We start from the raw sequence: 19,501 nt of genomic DNA, 5'->3' as shown, positions 1-19,501 counted from the left end.
TGAGGCGCCTCAGTCTCACTGCCTTCTCACTAAGCTCTGCTTCCCCCCCCCCCCCCCCCCCCCCCCTTCAATCCAGACAGGGTTGGAGAGCAAGTCAACCCTGTGGGCAAACTGTCTCACTGTTTCTCCATCATTTGTCCCTTTCTGTTTCTCTCCCAGTGTGTGTGTGTGTGTGTGTGTGTGTGTGTGTGTGTGTGTGTGTGTGTGTGTGTGATGGCTTTCATGCATCAGATTAACATTTCACCTGTGCTGCCACGTCCGACTCACGAGTGAAGATATTCTAATATCCGTTGTGATCTTTGCACTTTCGCTGGCGATAGTCGAGATGAACATCAGGGATTCCATATTGATTCTTTTATCCGCCTGAGATCCATTTTCCATCATTTCTGGACATTAGCGTCTATCCTAAAGGTCATATTTGTCTTTTTGTTTTCCTCTGGTGCTCCTGGAACCTTGAGAAAGTGTCTTGGTCTCATGCTCAGAATTTAACATCAGAAATAAATATGCATACATAAAAGCAAGGAGGAAAATGCTAAATAAATAATGTATAGATAACATCATAATACAACAATTGTGATCATCACAATTCTAAGAAGATTTTGGTGATTGCTGATCAGATCCAGTGAAATGTTAATAATGTAGGTGGGGTTAAGGGAAACCTCCTGATATCAGTGTAATGGGGACTGTTCCCTCTGTAGATTTGGTCCCTCGGTCTCGTGTGTGTGTGTGTGTGTGTGTCTGTGTGTTTGTGTGTGTGTGTGTCTGTGGGTGTGGGGTGCACAGGGGGAGAGAAAGGGGGAGCAGCATGGTGAGCAGTCTGTGCGTTAGGTTGCACAAGCCAAGTTTCCAAGTCGGACACACAAGCGCGCCCACACACTCACCAACGGAGACAAGGATGCTTATTTTGAAAGAGCAGATTAGGGGGTATTTTCTGCTCCTTTAACAAACACGGAGCTGCTTTGTGAGCTACCCTTGAAGATCCACAACGCTCTCCCGATGCTCTTCAGCGGTTTTATGTGTTCCTGCTCTCTGATACGGTGCGAACAGATGCTCCCTTGATAGTCGTTGGCCTCTTGCTGTCACCGAGGCCGTCCAATCAGCTGTCACCTGGACTCCAAATTACACCGCCAGCGCTCTCCTCCTCGGGCGAAGCATCAGGAGCGGCTGGTGTTTCCCTCTCATCTTCACCCTCGCTGTTCTATCTCTTTTCTCTGCAACACACACACACACACACACACACACACACACACACACACACACACACACAGAGTCTAACTCTCTGGCTGTATTGTTGCCTGAAGGGAGTTCGTTCTGCCCTCCTCCTCTCCTCCACCTCCTTCGTTCTCTGTCAGCCATGAAAGAGAGCGAGAATAAGGGAGGGTGAGAAAATGAGAGAGCGAAGAGAGAGAGGGAGAGAGAGGGAGAGCGAGAAGTGGGTTCAGAAGCGAAGGAAGCAGAGCTGTCTCTCCTCTGATCGTCTTTCTAGGATAGAGGGATAAAAGACAGTTCTGGGAATCAGTCACCGCTCTTGTCTGCAGGATTTACTCAGCCTATATTTCGTCTTCCTTCTGCCTCCTTTCACCTCTTCTGGGCGCTGGACCACTCGCTTTCACGTCTTTTGCCGACAATCCCGGCTCCTTCAGTGCGCGTTTGTGTGTGTGTGTGTGTGTGTGTGTGTGTGTGTGTGTGTGTGCTCAACAAGGAGCCGACGAAAGTGCGTTTCCTGCTGCTGCTTGGAAACGGACAGCGGGTGTGTGACCCTTTGCCCGGGGGTTGAGGGACAAGAGCGAGGAGGTCGAGGGAAGGGGCATTCTCTGTGGTTGACCCTTGCTCCGCTCTGTCTCTGTGTATCTGTGTGACTGTCTGTGTGTGTATGTCTCTGTGCATGTGTGTCCTTGCAGGCTGGGCGGTCCCAGCCTCACGCTTGGTTAGCAAGGACCGGAGAGCGGGGATGACAGGCTGAGTCCCATCCCAGCCTCCCCACACACACAGCCTCGTTTCCGGGTGGCTGCGAGGGCACAGACCCTCTCACGCTCAGTCATCCAGGACAGGACGGCTGCCCGAACCTTTCAGACAACTTGTTTTCTCTTCATGTCACTTAAGCCGTAACCATGTTTGGACTAAAAGCGCCACTTTACTACTTACCAGGTAAGCTCGTCGTGATGCGGTGTCGAATTTGACGTGTGTGTTTGTGGACCGAGCGAGTTCGCAGGAGCTCTTCGCTTAGCTTGGCAGTGCTTCTGTCTTTGTGCTGCCGGGCTGGAGGGCTGTAATGCAATGTGACAGCAGCTCTCACTCTGCTTTCCTTAGCTCTTAGCGCTTTATCAGAAGTCAGCAGATGAAACACAACACCTAAATGGCAGCGTGTATTTTATTCAACAGAACCTACACGCAAAGCATGTGGAGGACAATAAATAATGCAGTGTTTTATTTAGCTTCTTTATGGTCTTTGTCGTGGCGATGGTGCATGCTCGCATACCGTGTGTGTGTGTGTGTGTGTGTGAGTGTGTGTGTGTGTGCGTGTGTGTGTGTGCGTGTGTGTGTGTGCGTGTGTGTGTGTGCGTGTGAAAGAGTGAGTGCAAGGGTGGCGTGAGGTTACCGCCGGTCAGTGCTTAAGTGCGTCTCTCGGCTCACTGGGCACTGATTATGGAGACGACAGCCGAGAGAGGATAGCGAGGGGGGGGGGGGGGGGGGGGGGGTGACAGACGTGAGCATACAAAGGAAGAGAAGAAGAAAAAGGAAGCAGAAGCAAAGACAATCACTTTCTGGTTGCTTCCAGCGTATTATTGAATTCTAACTCTGAACAAGTGTGAATATGTGGAGTTCATCTCTCTCTCTTCTCTAGTTTGCTGTGGGTCGCCTGTATCTCCTCAGTGTTTAAACTTTATTCGCTCTCAGCTGGGGCCTGAAGCCCTCACCAGCAGCACTTTTAAGCCTCCGCTTTCAGCTGTGCAACCATACGGCCGCTCTGCTCCTGCTCGCCACCGGGCAGATGCATGTGTGCTTTCTTTCTGTGATTTTTAACTTACTAAAAGGGATCATTTACCCCGACCCCTGCTTAGATCACACTCGTTAAACAATCACAATTCAACAGCTTCACCTTTAAAGTGTGTTGTTGACTTGCAAATAATCTAGCTAATCCAGAGTGATCCTGGTTTAGAGGGTCACACCGAAGGGGGGGGGGGACTCGGTGTGATGTAAAAAACCTCCTCTGGATCACCGATTCTTCGGCTCCTTCCTTATTTGTCTCCTGCACCCTTCAGTCTTCGTCCTTTCTGTTCTGTTTGCTTGTTTTGACCCCTGTGACTTCCAAACACAGGAGACACTGAGAAAAGCCTTGAATGTGACACTGGTCAATGCCTCTGAGGTTATGTGTTGCAACTCCCGGTTGCTTTACCCCCCCCCCCCCCACTTCTTTCATTCTGCCTGTGAATAAGCCCCTGCCTGCCTTCCCATCTTAACCACCGTTGCCTAGGAGACCATGTCAGACAGATCCGTGATTATTTGACAACAACAAAAAAAGGTTGGATTTAATAAGGATGAATGGGTTTGGATGGGGGGGGGGGGGGGGTGATGGAAAGGGAGCAGAAAAAGAAATGAGGAGAGAGAGACAGAAAATTGAACTTGAGGGGTTCCAGTTGGTGAGAGGAGCTGAGTCAGGGAGGAAGCACCTCAGCACCTCCTCACTTTCTTCATTACCTCCTTCATATCGTTCCGAGTTGAACCTTCAGCAATGTCGTGCGTTGTTTCGTCTCATGTGTTTGTCTGATAAAGCTCACTTCCTGTCTCTGATCTCTGATAACGTTCCAGTTTGTTGATCCACCAGTAATGTGAGCAGCCCTCCTTGGATTAAAACAACCCATTCCACTTTAATGGAAACCCATCTTGGATTGTTGCTCCTTCACCACATTTGTTGGCTGATGAGGTTGAATCCTGGAGGCATCACACCAGCATCTACATGTTATGGTCAAAAATGGCATTTACATCAAATATCTTGATCTAAATTAGGATTTTAGCAGGTTTAATTTAGAGTGAGAACAAAAGGAACAACATATAAACAAATCTCAGAACAAGGCTGCCATCGTTTGGTTTCCGTCTGTCTGTCTGTCTGTCTGTCTGTCTGTCTGTCTGTCTGTCGCTCGCGCGCACACACACTCACACACAGGCGTGCACACATGCGCACAAACTCCGATAATCAATGTGTTTGTGAGCCCTGCTAGGTGTCGAGTCCTAGATCAGAGAGCGAGCTAATGACTGGTGATTACTAAGTGCTTCTTCTGGATGAGTACTGTGATGTGTGTGTGTGTGTGTGTGTGTGTGTGTGTGTGTGGGTGTGTGACATTATTTATTCTATGTTTTCTATCATCATATCCAGTCTGGGTTGTTCCCAACAATTATTTAGCAGTCTCATCAATGCCGGAACAGCTCTTTTCTTTCCTCCAGTCTTAGCTGAGGCCATTCTGTCCCATCAGGCTTTACAAATCTGCCCGTTGCACCTAACATCAGATGTCACTCCTCCTCCCTGTGTGCTTTTACCCCCCTGTTCACTCCATCATTGTATCATTTATCTCTTTTACTCCCCTCTGCACCAAAGCTCTGCCATCCCACCATCCCTCCCACTCCATGTGCTCTGACAGCTCTGTCATTAGATGGCAGTAGCAGCAGTAAAGCAGTCACGATGATGGACTGCCGGCTCCCCCAACCTCTCCCTCTCCCGCTCACTCTTTCTCGCTCTGCCCTCGCCGTAAAAGCTCTGACCCGTTGTCAGCGGGGCATCTGTTTCTTGCCGGTCTGCAGGTGGCACCGGACTCGTCACGGCTGTAAAGGTCGGCGGAGGCTCGTTTCATCGGCCGCCCCGTCGACCTCAGCGTAAACCCCGGGCCGTTAAACTCTGACCCCCACACCTGTAGCCTTGAGTGGCTATGAGCCACCACGAGACAGAGGGAGGAGGGAGAGAGAGTTCTTGAGACACACTCGCAGTCAATGATACACTTGTGAGAGCCTTTATGGACTGAGAGGCAAGTCCTCTGTTGCACTATTGTCAAGCCATTAAGAATATAGTATTCCCTCTGCATCTCTTGTTTTTATTCCTGAGTTTGTTCTGATGATAGCTAATTATAATGCAATGACCGAAAACAGGTCTAAAAATATTTTCTTTTCTTAAATCCGCAATAGTGCTCCTCTGATTGACTTTAATAAAAAATAAATCAATTGTTGCATTTCCACAAATGTTAAATTATGCCTTTAAATGAATTACAGGCCTTTTAGTGCTTATTATTGGTACCAGCACATTTTTAAGGGTGCACACACACACACATGCACACAGACACACACTATCACACAAAATCAGGGCTTTGCCAGTCTCGCAGTGGCGTGCAGCTGTGATTTATGGACCGCAGTCGCTTCATTCGCCTGCTTTCTGTTCTCTCCCCAGTCGTCTTGTCGGTTTCTCACCATGGGAGATGCAAACGCTGTCTGTGTCGAGCATTGTCGTGTGCGGGTTTGTTTGTTCCTGCTCCTCGGTGGCTGTAGACGACACAAACACAAACAGAGGCAGCAGTGGGACGGCGAACAGCCTGTGCACAGCGGTGGATGTGCGCGGGGATATCAATTAGCAGGTCCCGTGTGTCAGGGTGCTTGTCAAACACCGGGATATTATGACTGACGCTCACCTCTGCTCATTTCCCCCGAATCAGTGTGAGCTTTGCTCACGCGAGGGGAGGCAGCGAGCGTGTGGGAGCGCTCGTGTTCTACGTGTTTGTGCACGTGTGCATACGATGTCACCTGAAACATTATTCCAGCAGCTGAATTAGTCCAGCTCTAATTGCCGCCGTCTTCCTGTGCTTCAACTAATCAAATTAGACGACAGAGAATTCTAATTAAACCCTGCCTGCCTCTGAGTGTCCTGGCTACACACACACACACACACACCAGCCTTCTAATGGCATCATAAATGCAGAGTGGGTTCAAAAAGACACAAAAGGAGACATAGACGAGTTTAAACCGAAAAGAGGGGTAATCTTCACACGCTTTTTTGGTAATTAGTGCGTGAGGCAACGATTCACGAGGAACGAGAGTGGAGAACGCAGAGCCGTGCCACCCAAAGAGAGGGTAACACGATTTCTCATCGGCACTCTTCCTCCGCTCTGGAGCTCCCTTCTTTGCCGTGTGTGTGTGTCTGCAGGTGTAAAGGGTGGGGGCAGCCTAAGCTGACATCTTTCCAATCATCCGCCGTTGAGATTTCAGAGCTTCGCCGTTTCCCAGTATTCGACACACTCACGCATCACATACAGCTGCTCACTTGTGGTCACATCACAAAATCTGCCACCAATTGTGTGTCTGTCAGGAGGCCGCGGCCCTCGGCGCCTTCCCCGCGGCTACTCTCCAGCGAGGCTCTCACGTGAAGTGTTTCCAGACGGGCTGTAAATACCTGCGTCACCGGGGTGTTTCACACATTAGGGAAGCGTTTCACGGGTGTGAGCCCCTTTGGCACGGCTGTTGAAGAAAAGATGGACAGAGCTGGCAAATCTTGTGCTCGGTTACCTTCCGTGCCATATGACCAACGGACAGCCCCACTTTGGTGAACAGAATCATTTATTTGGAGGTGTTCTGCAGATGCTTGTTTGTTGCAGCGTCTCTGATTGGTCAGGAGCTGTCGGTCTGTCAGCACGCAGGAAGTGGAAATGAATCATGTGAGACAGATTAAGAGAAAAGTGAGAAGAGCTCATCACATCCTGTTAAATACTTGAAATGACTGCAGGCAAGGTTTGTGTGTGTGTGTGTGTGTGTGTGTGTGTGTGTGTGTGTGTGTGTGGTTTCTGGCCCTGCTAAAATCTCTCCTCTCTCACGCACATAACTGTCTCTCATTCTTAGACAGTGGTTTGGATGGGGCGAGTGATCAGTGACTCGGCCTAAAACGCCCTATTAAAATTAGTGTCACACGCTGAATGTGTGTGTGTGTGAGCGAGTGTGAGACACAGGGACGCGGGAGAGAGCGGATGATGGATGATAGTTGATGGCTCTGACCTGAATAGATGGGTCCAGGACGGTCAGATGACTTCCTCGGGAGACTCAATAATGAGAAGCCTTACCCCCCCCCCCCCCCATCTCCAGTGTTTACTGAAGCCTCACAGCAACCAAACCAGTTATAGCTGGAAACATCTCACTGCAGGTCCACCTGAACTGACCACGCATCTCCATGCTCAGACAGGGTGATTCCCACCCTGAGGGACACTGTGCAAGCCAAGAGGCCAGACCGGGTTCTGTCAGGATCCCCTGAAACACAGTCCTCCTCAACAGACACGAGCAGGCCAGACCGGCAGGTGGTGATGAAGCGCACGTCGCCAACGACAGGGAAGAGCATCCAGAACACACAGAGTGACTAAAACCCAGCAGAGTGTTTATTTAAGTCCTCTTTTGCTTTTAAATATCAAGCTAGCATATTAATGAGGGAAGGCCAAGCATGTGAGACTGTGGACAGCCACTGCTGAGTTATTGTAAACAGGTCTCGGGTGACACGTGCACACATACGCACATACACATGCATGCGCACACTTTGATGCCCTGAGTCTAATAAATGGAAGAGTAAAACCAGTCAAAGAATGATGCATTGATCTGACACGCAGTTGTTGTGCAGCGTGCCGCTGATTGATGCGGCCTGGCTCTTGGCTCCGTGCGCGTCTGCACCGGTCTTTTGCCATCATGTCAGTGGGGGCACGAAGAAGCAAGCTGGACAGCTGGGGGTTGGGCAGCAGAGGTTCAGAGGAGTGCAAAGTGTAAGGTGGGAAAAGGTCAGACAGGGAGGCTAATGTAAGAGAGATAAGAGAAATGATGTAAGCAGGCGGAGAGAGACAGCGAGCGAGCGAGCTGGCAGCGAAAGATGAGGTTACCGGTGTCTCCGGGAGAAGAAAGGCTCGGGGTGGATACTGATGAGTGTGGGGGAGGATGGGGGAGGGGAGTGGGAACAGATTTGGGGAGCCCCAGCCAGATGAATCCTGGTGGGGAATGGCAGGAGTAAGCTGGCACTGCGGAGGCGGGCATATGGAGGGCGGGTTGGCACTTTGGCTGCCACCGGAGCGTGCACCTGCTGATGGGTGGGGGTGGGGGTGGGGGTGGGGATCTGCCAAGAGAATGAAAGAGAGGAAGAGGGCATGTTTGTGCAAGGGGTGCTTTTTTTTTTTTTTTTTTTTCCGAGGGCCCTGTTAAAAACTGAAGCTTTTGATGAAGATTGTCTTCATCAGACCAGAGGAGATGCAGTTTAGTACCCCCCCCCCCCCCCCCCCCCCCCCCCCCACACACACACACACACATTCACTGTAATTCAGAACTGAAGTTTACATTTACCTCAATCAAGGGCTGTAACGTAAACAGCCTTGGTAATTAGGATGTCTTTACAACCTTTCCCTGCTTACACCACAACACAGATGCTAATTGGACTCATCTGTTCTGCTGCTGACTAACTGCTAATTAGATCAGTGAATTTCTCTCTCTCCATCTTTCCCCGACATTATTTGCTTTCCCAACATCACTTGTAGTATAAATTGCTCTGGTTAAGGAAATAGACTCTATGTTTGTGCATGTGCTCACGTTCATTGATCAGGTTGTTTAGGGTGTACTGGCGGCTCAACGGGGACGCAGATGCAAGGGTCAAAGGCCGATGGCCTATTTCAGCCGCCGTCAGAGAGGGTTTGACTCCAGCAAAGTGACCTTCTGCGTGTCAGAAGACCATTTCAGGTCACAAGGAAGCGTGGTTCATTTGGCCTCTGTCTCATTCACATTGGGGTGGCAGTTGTGCATGCTGCTGCAGGTGAATGCTGACGGCCAGTGATTCCGGGCTCTGGCTGGAGCCTCGGCTCTGGATACGAGCCCTTCAGCTGCCATGTTTTCCTCTGATCTGTCTCCCTTCTTTCAGAGAGCAAGGCTGTGGGAGGCGAAGAGGTTTAAAGGCTGGCAGCAACACCATGGCCCTGAGGTGTTATCTCTGCCCCTCACTGTGCTGGAGAGAGGCTGGTGGTCGGGGGTGGAGTGAGTGAGAGATGGCCTGTTGGAGGGATAGCAGGCCACGTCTCTCCGTGGTTTCCTTTTCCCTCCCTGTGTGGCGCAGGATCGTTAGCAGATGGTCTTGTTACCAGCAAAATGAAAATGAAGGCAGTAAAATTTGCCTGTGCTAATTTCTCCTCCCCCAGGTGACAATCTGATACGCTTGCATACGCGGGCGAGCACGCTCATAAATGTGCACACGTCTCCGATACCAACGCAGGCAGGACCCTGCCCTGCTGGCTTTAAACACACACCATCTGCACGCTGGAGAAAAGTGTGCTGAGGAGTGCGAAGCGTGTACTTGGCTTAGGGAACGTGTTTCCAATGTTCATAGCCGTAGCTTATGCTGCTGGGGGACGTACAACACTCCTCACGTTATCAGCCATCAGTGAGCCAGTCATCCGTCGGCGGCTGGTGTTTGGGGGCAGTCTGATGGAGCTGAGAGGAGAGCTGAATTGGTGATTAGAGGTAAAGAGAAGCAAGTGAATCTGTGCTAAGAGGGAGGAGCAGCAGGCATGTTCATCCACAGATGAAGGCTAAATCCTTTCGTTCTCTCCTCAGTCGTCCCTCCCTTCCTTCCTTTCTGGCGCGCTTGAGCAGCGAGAGGGGAGCTTCTGCTTTGTATCGTCAGCTCCTTCATGCCTGTGTGTTTGGAGGATCTGACTAGTCCATAGCTTATCCCTCAGAGTACGTGTGTTCTGCAGGGATAGAAGCGCTTTAGACTTTCTTATCGTCTTATAGCAGGGCACAGGCTATTGCTATTTGACTGAACTTTGAGAAAGAAAATAATGGAGGGAGGCAGAGAGAGGAAAACAAAACAAAATCTCAGTTTTGTCCCTCCCAGTGATTCAAAGACACCACACCTGTTTTCCATGTAAATACGGTGTCATAGCATCACTGTGATCACGCGTGCTTGAAGTCAGACAACCACAACAGGCAAATGTCAGCAATATTTATTTATTTATTTGTTTCAAATCCCTTCATCAGCTCTTTCATTTCACATCTGAGCTGGCAGATGGTGACGATGCTGCAGCGCTAGACGCTTGACAGTTGCTATTCAACGAAGAAAAAGAAGCAAAAACAAACGAGGGATCCGTGAATCCTGACAGCTTCTTTCTGCCTCTGGATAAGCTGCCACCTTGGACCTCTATGCTAACAATGCTACATATGGAAAATTGATTCCCAAAGGCGATTCCATAATGTACAACTGCTCGCGGCGCTGAGCCTGTTGGCATACGTGGCATATGTTGCCTTCGTGTGTACAGTACCACACACTTGCACATAGTTCCTTGGGTAATGGCCAAGTCACATATACTGCCCACGCAACTCTTGGATATGAATGAAACATTTGCAAACACTGCACATGCACATGTTTTCATGAACTGCTCACCCCAACGTTGGATTTTTCACCATAAAAAAACAATCATTTTCCGCTTTATTAACCCAGATGCACCAGTGGTTGCAAGGAAGTGAACTATATACACCTGACACACGCGGGTCCGCCACATCTGTTGCTCCCTAACGACTGTGGTGGGTTGCTGGTCTCGGCAGAGCCCTTGATGTGTGCAGAGGAGTGATGATGAGCTTAATGCAGTCTGCCTGTGTCCCGGACGTGACCACCACATTAATATAGTACTAATACAGTGCTCTGTCTGCTGCATACTGATCACAGCCATGCGCTCTCTCCCTCCGTCTCGCTCCTCGTCTAACACACGATGCACAGGGGCGAAAGTAGGCGGTCTTTTAAACCTGTTGGTCATCAAACTGCTGGAACAGGGGGGTTTGCGCCTGATTTAATAGTATCAAATAATCAAGATCTAATGATCTCTGCTGTTTGTCTGCAGGCACTCCACAGGTGAGCCTTGAACACACAACATAAAATGGCCCAAACACTTGTAAGGCCTTGACTTTTGGTCCACCTACAAAAAGATCCGCTACCCCTTCACCCCGCCACACAGAACCATGTCTCAGGCTTGCTGAATAAACAAGGCCACTTTAAAAAGTAGCTCAGTGCCCCTGGCAGCAGCCCTGATAGGAGGAGAGGGAGGGAGGGAAGGGTTGATAAACTAGCATGAATCAGAAAAGAGAGAGCTGGGAGGAATGTGTGAGCTTGACTGCTATTAATGGCCTAATAATGTATCCTGAAAGGGGTTAGGGGGCCACAGGGTGGAGAAAGGGGGGGCGACAGCATGTCACGTGGGGTTAAAAGCAAGCTTGGAGAAAAGAGAGGCCTTGTTTGTGAGGCTAAATGGTCTAAATAACATCAGAGGCTGCAGCTAAATAAAAATCAATTTGATTACCCTATTAGCATGGGCTTGAACTCACATTTGCAGCAGCCGTATTCCGCCACGCTCTCTTCCCTTGAAAATCCGACATTTCTCAGCACGGACAGATGAACTTTAAAACACAACAGCGCACGTGTGTTAGAAACCTGTCAAGCTGTCTGTTAACTTCGCTGCAAGTGTAATGAATTTGTCCAGATTTGCATAACCCTCTTAATCATCCCTGTTAAATTACCTAACAATTGCAGGGGGAGATTATGCTCTTAAGTGGTAAGTCATAATTGGGTAAATAATTGGTTTGGCCAACACAGTCCCTGTGCCATCTGTTTGAGGGCTGGTGTGTATGGGGGTGGGTGAGAGGATAGGGGACGGAGTGTGTGTGCTTGTGGAAGGCTGTGGATTATAGAAGAGAGCCTGGATTTAAAATGGTTAGATCTTATTTTCAATAGCTGATACTGAAGTCATCCCCACATGTTGTGGCAGCTCATGGGACGAAGAGACGCCAGAGCTGAAAAAGAGACGTCATTGTTTCCGCGTGTTGAGCCGTTTCTTAGTTTGCTCTCAGGTGCTCGTTTTGCTTGTGTTACATCCATCTAGAAGGTGCTTTGTGGATGTGAGGAACTCTTCTCTGTGTACCCTCTCTGCCTCACAATTCCCCCCATCCGTCTATTCATCTGTCACCTCTACCCACTGTTGTGTTCTCTCTTGAAGGAACAACACTCTCAACTCCTCTTGTCAATAGTCTGGTGCGGCTGTCTCTGGAAGACACCTTTGGCTGTCCCAGCAGAGCCCCATCACCCCTGTACATCCACTGAGGTGTTTAAATCATCTCACGTAAGAGTCGAATGTCCATTTCATCTGATTAACAGCAATGATTGTCCAGCCATTAACAAACTCTTCCTGCAGTAACGCTGACTCACAACAGAAGCAGTGTAAATGTCTATGTTGTGCTTATCTCTGCGCTCGCACACAAGCACTGTCGGTGAAGGGTGCCCCTGTGCATTGAACATTCACTCTGACAGCTAACAATTAGCCGCCGCCAGGGTGGCTAATGCAGGAGTGTGCACTGTTAATTATGTCACAGCAGAAAGGTGGGAAGGTGGAATACATTTGAATAATGGCATCGATGATACAACAGTGGGCTTTTAGACACCTTGACCCCTTTGTATCGTGCACGTTCGTGCCCTCTCGGATGTAGACCCATTCATAAAGTGAACACAAGAGAACGGCGCCAGAACGGGCTGTTGCACATGTAGAAGCGGTTGCACCTACCCATCCCCGCCCCCCCACAGCCACCACACACATGCAAGGTGTTGGTGTGAAGCATGAGAGGCGAGGGGCACTTCTAAGTAGTGCACTCGTGCCTGTTTTCCAGATCAATGATGTGCGGTTGGGTGATCGATGCGAGGGCTTAGTGGAGTGGAGAGAGCTAATGGGCAGGTCAGTGGCTCAGACACATCCTGGCTCCTCCTGCCTATTACCTCCAGGTCTGTTAATAGGCTTCTCCACACTCCCCTGTTGCTCACACACACAAAGGGACGCTCAGATGGCAGCAGGATAGTGAGGAACCAACGCAGCCGAGCATGTTCACTCCACCGTCCGACTCCTTGGTCCCCATTTTAACCTCAGCACATCTCCTTTATTCACTCATTCCTATTCCCTCGTTCTGCACTGGGGCTTATTTTTAACTCATTTTTCCTGCTGCGCTGTGGTGCCGCACCATATGGCACGTCGTGTGCATGTATGTTAAAAGGGGAGGGGCAGATAAGCAGCATATTCATCACCATGTAAAGTAAATATGAAGGAGATTACTGCAGAACCCTCATCCAATCTGCTCGGAGTCCGCTCCAGCGCTAACAGGCATGACGGCGCCCTGTGCCCTGCGCCTGTGATTGGTCGATCTGGAGTCAAGTCTGTTGCGATTGGTCCCGTGTGATGATTAGAATGTCACGTCTGGGTCAGTCGCTGCTTCAGTGTCACTTTTACGTATTAAGTTTCAGTTTGGGGAGTAAAAGGAAAGCTTGAGCCTGAAGTCTTTCTTTTTTAGCAGGATTAATTTCACTGTGTGACAAAACTGCTATTTGTTTAATTTAGTTTTCATTTTATAGCTGATATATTACAAACACTGCACTACATAGAGGGAGAAGACAATAACGTGGATAAATTGTGGCCAGTAAAATACAAAACCAGTAAATGGTCTCTCACAAGACATTTTTAATAATCATATCCTAGATGCTCCCTTTATATTAGATTTTAAACTATGTGGAAATACACCGACTATGACTGGAAATGTTTCACATTCATAGATCATTACACTTAAGTCCTTTTGCTCTTATGGTGACACGATTGTGTGTACAGCTCTTGCAAAATTTGCCCTTTCTTTCCTTTTTTCAGCATGTTGCGTCTAAATCACATCCCTTAAATAAAGGAAAATCTGCACCCTAGAGGTAGAATATTTGCCCTCCAGCCCCCATTCACGCACACCTACGTGCACACTCAGATACTGTAAATCTATTAATCCTCCTTTGCTTTTTGGCTGCGTGTTGTGCAAAGTGACAGAGGTCAAAGGTGAGGCTTCGTCGAGACATGGAGACCCGGCGTGTGAGAGTGGACACGCAGGGTGTCCAAAGAGGGACCGAGTCCTTTCTAACCCATCTTTTCTGAGTGTGTCTCCCTACGGCGAAGGCTAAAAGCATTGCCACTTGTCGTCCACATAATGGAGGGAGGGGGGAGGGGGGCTGCCATTTGTCTTTGAGAGGAGCGAGGCGGCTCAAAAAAGGAGGCGAAAGAGCCATTCTTCTTACATGCCGAGGGGGAAGAAAGCGTGCATACTTTAGCAGCGGCAGACAATTCATCCACCGCATGTCCCCTAGTGCCTAAAAGCCTGCACAGGATGTGTGTGCTGACACACGTGTGACCACGATACACACACTCTTGTTTTACTGCAGAGCCTTGTGTAGTGGGGAGAGAAGAGTTCAAAATGTGTCATTCATGTGCATGCACGCGCGCACATGCACGCGCGCGCACACACACACGCACACATTTAAAGACTCTCTGATTCTCATCCGTGCAACAAGGCTGTGTCTCTAGTGGCTGATAGATAGTAATGAATGTAACAGCAGTCAGATCCTTCAAAAGCCTCTCAAAAGCTTAAGCTCCTTTATTAAATTAAGCTAACGATGCCTTGGGCCAGGTCTGCTGCTGAGAGGGGCGGCCGAAGGAGGGGGGAGAAGTGAGTGCTCCAGTGATAAAGAGGAGGAGGAGGCAGTGTTAGAGAGAGAGGATATAAAAATGCTAGGAGCCAGATCAAGAAGGAGCGGTGGTTAGGGCTAACCCTAACCCTAAACAGGGGTCAACATGGACGAGGATGGTGAAACGAGGGGGGAAGTTTAGGATTACTTCTGAATAGAATGTAAATTGACAGCACTGGCATGTTCTCAAAACCAAAACATTTTTTGTGTAGATACCACAGACAGGACTGTTGTGGCAAAACTCTATGTCTAATTATGCCCTGATAATAATGACCCATCAACACTGATTACTTAAGAGTGATAACTCATTAATGACACTGTTAAAAAGTAATTTGTGAAAGGGATCTTGATAGCACATACGTAATAATAAACATGTTTGAAAGCTATGAAAGAAAGGGAATATGGTGGGTCTGGTGGGAGAAGCTAATGTTTGCTTTGTGCCGCTCTCTCCATGTTTGGAGTCAATACAAGATCATACCACTAAAATATCCTCGTGCATTCGCAGTCTTTTCCTCTGATCTCTGAAAGCATAGCAAAGCTGGCCTCAGTGGAGACAAACGCTACATAATTACAGCAGCATTTGATCCGGTACATCTCGGCAAATAGCAATTCCACAGTACAATGTAAAAAGGTCCTCGTCCTGCTTCCTTCCCCAGCGTCACCTGGCTAATCCCCATATTCATCCTTGGCGTTTGGAGAACACTGGGCCTTTGTTGCTTACAAGCGTGGCTTTGATTTTACAGCCTGTGCAGTCACTGGTATCTAATCCACAGTAAAACCATTGATAAGCCAGACAGGAGCAGAAGCTCTCGGAGCTTTTGGTGGTCACGCGCCCTCTTGTGGACAGTTGGTGGAATCGCGCTTTTATTCATCTTTCAATCATCATTTAGTTACTTGCTAAACAAAGGTTACTTATTTCTTAACATGTATTTATTAAATCTTAGCAAGCAACCAGGTATTTCCCACTGTGACAGGATTATTTCAAGACATGTGGGGTGGGGGGTGGGGGGCACTAATTTATTCTAATGACTCTACAACATAAAATTTGTTATGGGTTATTCAATAAGTCATTATCTGCATGTAAATTAAGGTAAACTTGTCCAAAAAACAATCATAGTAGACATCTATTAATCAATAAAGTGACTTGACACAAAAGCTGTCTTCCTCTTCTGTAAGACACTCTTTAAAACAGATTAAATGAATGAACAAACTAATAATTTAATAAACACAGAGGGCAGCAGCTTAGGCTAATGAGTCACACAAACGCAAATCATTAGCAAATGTTTTTTTTAAAAATAATTTCTGTTTAAACTAATTAAAGTGGAACGATTACGCCGCCCTCCCGTGTTGTGATCAGTGAGGGGGACCGGAAGTGGTAGCTCTCCCCCCCGGGGTGAGGGGCATTCTTCATCCTGTTCGGTTGGTCGCGAGGACAATGCGGGGTCAGCCGTGACTCGGAGGGGGCGGAGGAGTGGATGACGTCCGGGAGGAGGGGGGAGCAGGTGCTTCTACCCCCGCCCCCATTCGGCTCGTCTGCGCGTCTGTCCTGCCCCCGCCGCGGTGGAAGCCCCACCTCCCGGCTCCCAGCAGCCCAGCCGGCCGCCTCTCTCCACCTCTCCCCCGGCGCTCGCCTCTCTGTCCTCGCAGCCTCGTTCGGCGTCGGAGCTTCCTGCTCTGCAACAAAAGTGTCTGTTCTCGACGGAGGGATGGATCCGGGATTCGACCGCTGACGGAAGGGAGCGTTTTTACCGGGTTTTCAGGCCGCTGGAGCAGCGTTTTAATTTTTACGGTGAGTGGAAATTCGGAGGCATGTTTTCAACCCCCGAGGCTGGTGTGACCGAGGAAGTCAGATATCCGACACACGGTGGACGAGATTTATTAAAAACGCGTCTATTTGTGCACTTTTAACGTGCGCCTCAATTTATCATTCAACAGAAGCGGAAGGGAGGCGGCGATTTGAGGTTTCTGTAGTTGTTCGTTGTTTCCACGCTGCTTTACAGTTTCTGACCCCTTTAAAATGTAGAAAGGCAGAAAATAGCGCGTAAGATCCCAAAGGATTTAAAGATGGACGTGGCCCCCGCCCTGAGACGCTAACCTGTTGGAGCCATGTCACCGGACTGTTGTGACCATTATGGAACACGCGACCAACGGGGTCTGCGCGTGAGCCCACCGCGGGGCCTTTGATGTCAAATGACGTGGTTAGCGTCGCTTGGTTGGGAAATTGGTCTCATCGTGTCGGTTCGAGTGATTGGAAACGTTGCTGATTCCTCCTGAGAGGCGCCGCCGACACATGTTGAGCGTTTGTTCCTCTCGGGTGAAGAGTTTGACCCCTTTGTCTGCGTGTGTGTGTCTGCGCGCGCGCGCGTGTTCGCGGCAGGTGGACCGTGTTGAATCACGTCCCACGCGCTCCTTCACTTCTCTTGAACTGCAGGCGCGCGCAACAGCTGCTTCTGGGGAGAGGGAATAAACGCGCGCGCGTGCAAACAGACGCACTCGCGCACGCGCGTCTACGCGGTCCGCACATCCAGCCGCGAAGCAACAGGCTCCGCCGCGCACTCCGCTCCGGGCCGCTTTGTTCGCAGCAGCCGCTGGGAAGATCGCGCTCGGACCTCGGAGCTCCGAGTCAGAGACTCGCGGGTGTTTCGGGCTGTTCTAACCGCTTCTGGGGGGTAGTTATCACGGTGGCATCTGCAACCAGCCGTTTGGTGTTTACCAACTGTTGGAGGCGGGAGCGAAACTATTAACTTCCGTTTCAGTTTTTCAGTGGTTGCCAGAGTAACCAGTCTGCCAGAGTAACCAGCCTGCCAGAGTAACCAGCCTGCCAGAGTAACCAGTCTGCCAGAGTAACCAGTCTACCAGAGTAACCAGTCTGCCAGAGTAACCAGTCTGCCAGAGTAACCAGTCTACTGCAGCCTGGACAAACCTTGTTGAACATATTTGTCAACATATTCCTCATTTTTGTGCTCAAACATGGTGACCAGCTAACTTGATTAGCTTCCTGCTAAGACATGACTTCAGCTGGTCTTCCTACTTCATTTCACTGTTTTGTTGTTAGTTAAAATGGTTGGAGAGCTAAATAGGGGTTTCACAACTTCAATTCTGGCCAATTTTTACAACATAAGCCCCAAATCGTTGCATAGTGATGTTTGATTTGGTGTTTTGAGTTACTTATGCGATAGTTTCAATGAAACGTGAGAAAATTGATTTTTTTCTTAATGTAAAATGTCTTATTTCATCCATTTTGTAGTTTATTGATTTTGGCAATGTCACTTCTACTGTCCTCTCATAATTAAGCGATGCTAATAGGGAAAGATACAGCTTGTGCCGTGAGCATAATGTGGTTATTAGTCGCGTGTGTTTGGATGCATAATTCTGATTAAGCTATGGTGCACGTACGAGCTCCCGGAGGTCAGGCCGGTTGCACTGGGGACACGTTTTGTGCTGGGGTCAAAGCGAAGCGTCAGTAACCTGCTAGCAGACAGCGTCACCGTGATGCTAGCTCCTCCACCGGCAGCTCAACCATCCTCACGACCACACCAACCAACATGTTCAACCTAATCTGCGTCCTCATCTTAATCTCTGGTCGCCGACTCTCGTGTTTGAGATGCGACGTGTCTGCGGCCCTTTGCGCCGCTGCAGAACGTGCACGAGGCTGGCGTGTTTTCGTGCTGCTCCTCCTGCTGCAGTCGCCTGCTGTGCTGCGAGTGTCTGGGGGGGTAGACGGCAGCTGTGGAGAGCGGAGTGTTGGTGACAGTTTGTCTGTGGCAACAGCACCTGGCTCTGTTTAGAGAGTGATTAGGAGAGTCCCAAGCAGCTCCCCATACTGTTTACACAAGGAGCCTGGAGTTAAAGGTGACCCACTTTGCATTTCCTTATCAACAACCCCCACTGATTGCTTTGAATAGCACAGACTGCAGAGGCCTTTGCATGGGTTTACATAGTGCCATATTAGAGAAAAAGGGATGTGTTTGACTGGGCGAGGCGTGCATTTGACTAGCATTACAACAATGTCCTGAGGTGATATGGAAATGTCCGTGCACACACACTCTATGTGCAAAGTTGCACTGCTGTGTGGTTTGTGTGTGTGTGTTGAAAGAGAAACCAATCTGGGGTGTTCTTGAAAATGAAGGTTTTCCTTCATGTCTTGCCCGTCTTGCACCTCTGCCTCTAAGTTGGGTTTTTAGTTCTGGGTTTAACCGATGTCGCCGCGGCGCCGGCAGGAATTAAGGGTGAGGGACCGTCTGCGTCTACGCTCTGGAGTGTGATGAGCGGCGACGACAGCTGAACAAACAGGTCGTAAAGTATTTATGTGAAAAGAAAACGCAGAAAACGCTTGGTGGGAGCGTGCACGCGCAGCCAGAATCACGGCCGGATGGACGCGTCCTCACCGGTACAACGGTCGGGCCCCTGGCCCACAGGGGTGCCGGTGATCGGGTGCGAGTGGGAGGAAAATGCAGATCTGACCACTGGAGTCAAAGCCAGGTGACAACGGCGCCGCCACGCTGCTCACCGGTGGCTCGTCCCACGGACAGGAGCTTGTGTCGGGCACCAGGAATGTTCATGGAATACAGAACGAGAAGCCTGAAACGCTGTCGACGCCCGTCGGACACAACCGCGTTTAAAACCTGCACGTGACCGACTGACAGGCGTCGATTTTCAAAATAAAAGTCCATCATAGTCAATTTTACAACCAAACATTGTTGCACTAACTTGGATGATTGAAATGAGGACAAAGTTTGTCACGTTTGTCTCATCACTGGGGTGCAGTGTGTGTGTGTGTGTGTGTGTGTGTGTGTGTGTGTGTGTGTGTGTGTGTTTGTGTGTGTTAAGAGCTTTGCTCTCTTTGCTGGTTACCAACAGAATACTCCCGTTGGACGTTTCCTCCCGTTTAGCTCTGCTCTTATTGCTTTTTACAAATCGATTCCTGTA

The 19,501-nt window shown here is 49.3% G+C and overlaps 1 protein-coding gene and 1 long non-coding RNA gene across 3 annotated transcripts in view; both read left to right on the top strand.

The window, feature by feature from the left end:
• Positions 1-19,501, top strand: part of gse1b (Gse1 coiled-coil protein b) — a 114,684-nt gene that overhangs the window by 66,124 nt on the left and 29,059 nt on the right. The gene's annotated exons all lie outside the window — the stretch shown is intronic.
• Positions 15,179-17,807, top strand: LOC115251937 (uncharacterized). The gene is made up of 2 exons (XR_003890414.1): positions 15,179-16,361; positions 17,329-17,807. It is a non-coding gene; the product is annotated as an uncharacterized lncRNA (long non-coding RNA).

This window comes from Takifugu rubripes, chromosome 13 (assembly GCF_901000725.2).
Source record: "Takifugu rubripes chromosome 13, fTakRub1.2, whole genome shotgun sequence".
Lineage (NCBI taxonomy): Eukaryota > Metazoa > Chordata > Actinopteri > Tetraodontiformes > Tetraodontidae > Takifugu > Takifugu rubripes.
Note: the sequence above shows the minus strand (reverse complement) of the source record. Positions and strands in the feature narration are given on the sequence as shown.